Source organism: Suricata suricatta, chromosome 1 (assembly GCF_006229205.1).
Source record: "Suricata suricatta isolate VVHF042 chromosome 1, meerkat_22Aug2017_6uvM2_HiC, whole genome shotgun sequence".
In the NCBI taxonomy this organism is placed as follows: domain Eukaryota; kingdom Metazoa; phylum Chordata; class Mammalia; order Carnivora; family Herpestidae; genus Suricata; species Suricata suricatta.
Window position 1 is genome coordinate 88,842,448 of NC_043700.1, and position 6,000 is coordinate 88,848,447.

The following is a 6,000-nucleotide window of genomic DNA, read 5'->3' on the forward strand; positions in this document are numbered from 1 at the left end:
CCACTGAAGATAACAAGTAAGAAGTTGCTGCTGTTGAGGTCACAGAAGTTGTCACCTGTTTTCTCTTGTAAGAATTTGATGGTTCCCTATCTTACCTTTAAGTCTTCCAACCATTTTTAGTTTATTTCTGTGTATGTGTAAGAAACTGGTCCAGGTTCATTCTTCTGCATGTCACTGTCCAGTTTTCCCAGCACCATTAGCTCAAGATACTGACTTTTTTCCATTGGATATTCTTTCCTGCTCTGTCAAAGATTAGTTGGTTATATGTTTGTGGATCCATTGCTGGGTTCTCTATTCTGTTCCAGTGATCTATGTATCTGTTTTTGTGCCAGTGCCATACTGTCTTGATGATGACAGCTTTGTAACACAGCTTGAGGTTCAGAATTGTGATGCCCCCAGCTATGGTTTTCTTTTTCAAGATTGCTTTGGCTATTCGGGGTTTCTTTTGGTTCCATACAAATTTTAGGATTGCTTATTCTAGCTCTGTGAAGAATGGTGGTGGAAGAATTGTTTTTATAAGGATTGCACTAAATATATAGATTGTTTTGGGAAAGTATCGATTTCTTCCTGGTCGATTTAAATACCTTTTGTTGTCTGATTGCTAGGGCTGGGACTTCCAACACTATGTTGAACAACAGTGGTGAAAGTGGACATCCCTGTCGTGTTTTTCCCTATTGAAGATGATATTAGCTGTGAGCCTTTCATATATAAGAAATGGGTAAAAGACATGAACAGGCACTTCTCCAAAGAGGACATCCAGATGGCCAACAGACACACACACAGATGCTCAACATCACTCAGCATCAGGGAAATGCAAATCAAAACCACAATAGGATATCACCTCACACCTGCCAGAATGGCTAAAATTAACAACTCAGGCAACAACAGATGTTGGTGAAGATCTGAAGAAAAGGGAACACTTTTGCACTGCTAGTGGGTATGCAAACTGGTGCAGCTGTTCTGGAAAACAGTATAAGGTTTTCTCTAAAAATTAAAAGTAGAACTATCCTGTGACTCAGGAATTGCCCTACTAGATATTTATCCAAAGAATAAAAAAATGCTTGTTTGAAGGGGCACATGTACCCCAATGTTTATAGCAGCATTATCAACAATAGCCAAAGTATGGAAAGAGCCCAACTGTCCATCAATTGATAAATGTGCTGGAGTCCTGCTCCAGCAGGTCCAGGGTTCCCCTGAAGGGTGACGGTGTAGGCCAGAGAGAGTGAGAGAGCCTTGAGTTTCATTCTTGTCACCAGACGGGCACCCCTGCCCACCTGGAAGGTGTCTCTACCATTCTGGCAGGCCTCTCTGCCATGTCTGATTCTCAAGTTTTATTTGTGGCAAAAGGTACAAGAACCAGAAAGAGCAGTAAATGATTATTCATAGATAAGTTTTACAATTTTCCAGGACATGAGTTCTGCAGAAGTTACAATTCTAATAGTAATGATTGTCATAAAAACTTAGCTACACGCACTCATGTTGTCATAGGTATTTTTACAAAACCTCAGGACTAGCCTTAAGGAAGCAACCTTTAACTAAGAGGTAAACAGCATTGTCTAGTAAAGGTCAGCTTTTTATGAGTAAGGGTCCTTTGGCTGTTTATAACTTTAAGAGAAAGTTCCCAGAAAAACAGGTTCTCAGGAGACATAATGCCTCCTCTAACAGTCCCAAAGATAATTGATACATTTTATTGCAGTAGTGACTTTCACAGAGGTGTTCAGGCCCAGAAGGTAGTCAGTTATCAGTTAATTCCTTAGGGGAAAGTTACATGTCGCATTAGGGTGTATCTAGTTTACTCATCTTTTCCCTGACCAGGTCTAATCATGCCTCCAAACAGGGCAGGGAGACAGGCCACTCCTGACACTAATCAGCAAAGCACTCTGAGATTTGGTGCCCAAGAAGAAATGAAAGTTTCAAGAGGGTAGATTTTGGGAACACCTGGGGGCAAGAGACCATGCAAACTTGCCGTACCCTCACCAGGGATTTTCACTCTAATGGTAAATTCAAACAGCTCCCCCCATGAGTGGAAAAAGAAGAGGTGGTATTTATATAATTATCCGGCAATGACAAAGAATGAAATCTTGACATTTGTAACATGCAGATGGAACTAGAATGAATTTATGTTAAAAGAAATATGTCAGTCAGAGAAAAGCAAATGTCAGATGATTCCACACATATGAGGATTTAAGAAACAAAATAGAAGAACATAGAGGAAGAGAAGGAAAAAATAAGATTTAAACAGAGTGGGAGGCAAGCCATAAGACACTCCTCAATACAGTGAACAAAATGATGGTTGTTGGAGGAGCATCATTGAGTGGGAGGATGAGCTGAATGGGGGATGGGAACTTGCTGAGATGAGCACTGGATTTATATGTAACTCATGAATTACTAAATTCTACTTCTGAAATCATTATTACACTGTATGTTAAAGTAACTTGGATTTAAATTTGAAAAAAGGAAAAAAAGACATAGAGTGACCAAACAGATAAAAACACAACCTAACTATATGCTGGTAACCAGAGACTCACTTCAATTTTAAGGATGCATGAGGACTCAAAGTGAAAGGACAGAAAAAGATATTCCATGAACATGAAAATCAAAATAAAGAAAGAAGAGCTATACTTACATGAAACAAAATAGACTTTAAGTCAAAAGAAAAAAGAACATTGAAACTTATAAATATATTAAGCAACTACTAACATAAATAAAAAAGAAATAGACAGAAGCACCTAAGTGGCTTAGTTGATTATGTGTTCGACTTTGGCTCAGGTCATGATCTCACCATTTGTGGGTTTGACCTTTGCATTGAGCTCTGTGCTGACAGCTCAGGGCCTGGAGCCTGCTTCAGATTCTGTGTCCCCTCCCTCTCTCTCTGCCCCCCTATAGCGCTCTCTCTCTCTCTCTCTCTCTCTCTCTCTCTCTCTCTTAAAAATAAATAAATATTTTTAAAAAAGGAAATAAACATTACAATAATATCAAAGGACTTCAATACTTTCATAATTTAATAGATCATCAGAAAATCAACCCCTGAATGTTAGACTTAACCCATACTTTAGATCAAATGGACCTAATATATATATACACAAAACTTCCTATCTAACAACAACAGAATACACATTCTTATCAAGCACTCATGAAACATTATCAAGGATAGATGATTTGGTAGGTCACAAAACAAGTTTTAGCAAATTTAAAAAGAATGAAATCACACAAAGTATCTTATCCAATCACAATGTTATGGAACTAGAAATCAATAATAGAAGGAAAGTAAAAAATTCACAAATATGTGGAAATTAAACAACATACTCCTGAAAAATCAATAGATCAAATGGAAAAAAAAACTATCTTGAGACAAATGAAAATGGAAATACTTATACCAAAACCTATGCACTGCTGTAGACGCAGGTATAAGAGGGAAATTTAGAGTGACAAAACCTACATTAAGCAAAAGAACCATTTCAGGTACACCTGGGTGGCTCAGTCGGTTGAGCATCAGACTTTGGCTCAGGTCATGATCTCATGACTTGTGAGTTTGAGCCTCCCATCATGCTCTATGCTGACAGTTCAGAGCCTTAAGCCTGCTTCGGATTCTGTGTCTCCCTCTCTCTCTCTCTGCCCCTCCCATCCTCTCTCTGTCTTAGAAATAAATAAAACATTTAAAAAAAAAGAACCATCTCAAACAACATACTTTCAAATCTCAAGTAACCAGTACAAAACAAAACAAAACAAAACAAAACAAATGAAAAAATATTACGAAGCCCAAACTTAGCCAAGGAAAGGAAAAAAAAATTAGAGCATTAACAAATGAAACACAGAACAGAAAACCAATAGATTAGTAAAACTAAGAGCTGTTTTCTGAAAAGATTAATTAAATTGACAAAATTTTAGCTACTCTAACTAAAAGAAAAAAAAAAGATGGCTCAAACGCAGAAATGAAAGACATACAACTCAGAAATACAAAGGATCCTAAAAGACCACCATGAACAATCATATGCCAATAAGTTGGATAGTCCTGTAGAAGTATATAAGTTCATAGAAATATACAACCTACCAAGAATAAATCACGAAGAAATTAAAAATAGGAATACATCATTAATGAGTTAGGAGATTGAGTCAGATGGCTTCACCAGTGAATTCTTTCAAACAAAAGGATTAACATCAATCTTTCTCAAACTGTTACATGAGAAAGTTTCATTCACAATACCTGATGGAATTAGAAAGACAAAAAGCAGTAAATGAAAGTATATTGCTGTAGTGTTCTTACTTTTTACTTGAAATTATATAAAATTCTTTCATAAAATACAGTGTTAGGTTAAAAATGCATAAATACAACCTAGGGTAAATATATGTTAATACACACACACTCACACACACACACACACACACACACACACACACACATACACACATTCTCTCTCTCTCTCTCCCTCTCTCTCTCTCTCTCTCTCTCTATCTATCTCACATTCTCTCTCTCTCTCTCCCTCTCTCTCTCTCTCTCTCTCTATCTATCTCACTCTCTCTCACCTCCTCCCTCTCTCTCCTTTGCCTGAAAAAAATAACAATAAAAGAGACACAATATAATACTAAGAAGTGATACATTAATCCAAAATTTGGAAGAAATAAAAGGATAAAAAGGACCCAAAATCACAAAGGTCAAACAGAACAACAACAACAAGAAGAGTAAGAGAGTAGATCTAATCCAAACCATGCCAATAGCTACATTAAATGTAAATGGAACCATATCACAATTAAAGAAAAAGCTTGTCAAACTACACTAAAATAAGAAAAAGGGGGCCCAGGTGGCTCAGGAGGTTAAGCATCTAACTTTGGCTCAGGTCATGATCTCACAGTTTGTGGTTTCAAGCCCCACATCGGGGTCTCTGCTTCAGTACAGAGCCTGCCTTGGATCCTGTCTTCCTCTCTCTCTGCTCCTACCCCTTTAATACTCTCTCTTTCTCTCATAAATAAATAAGCATTAAAAAATTTAAAAAGGAAAAGTAAATATGTTAATCATAATGGATACTACATTAAGTAGATTAGTAGAGTGAAAAAATATATACCATGGGAACACTAATGACAAAATCTAAATGACTATATTAAAGTAGAAAGTAGATATCAAAACAATGTGTCATAGGCCAACGTCGCCATCATCGGTTGGGCCCTCGTTGGAGTCTGAATCTTGAACTTCCTGAGAAGAGCTCCTGGGCTTCAGCGTTCTTACCAGAACTGCTTTTGCAGAGAAGGATATTACTCTCATCTGCGAGAGCGGAAGGAGAAATACGGACTCCAGAAAGAATAGAACCTCAAGGATACCTGAATATATTCTCCTGTATCTCATCCTTACCTCTCCCCTAAACTGGTCATACACTTTTAAACTGTCTACTGCCCTTTGTTGTCTCTGACCCCCTTTTATATATATTTTTTTTTTCTTTTCTTCTTTCTCTTTTCTTTTTATTTTCTCTTCTTCTCTTCTTTTGGTCTCTTTCCCTCCCATTTTCTTTCTTTTCTTTCCCCCCTGTAATATGCTTCTTTGTTTGATTTGTCTGTGTGTATGTGTGCTTCTGTTCCCTCTGTGTTTGTCAGTCTGTCTTCCTTCTTAGGACTACACCAAGAAACAAGCCAAAGTGTGCAAGAAGGCGAGTCCCAAATATTGCAGAGTAGGGAAATAAAATACTCACAGGCACAACAAGAGAAACTGAGAGACACGATTAAGAGAATATTTCCTGAAAAGGCAGGCCCTGGACAGTCAATAAGCCTCCTTTAACAGAGAAATATTAATAGGTGTGCAGAGCACAATGAGCTTTCTGAAGGTGACAAAGAGACAGAAAACTAGCAAAAATGACAAAACGAAGAAACTCTCCCCTGAAGAACTTCCAGGAGGAAGTTACAGCCACAGAACTGCTCAAGGCAGATCTAAACAACATATCAGATCAAGAATTTTAAAAGCTTGTCATAAGATTAATCGCCGGGGTTGAGAAAAGCATCAAAGAATCAACTGAT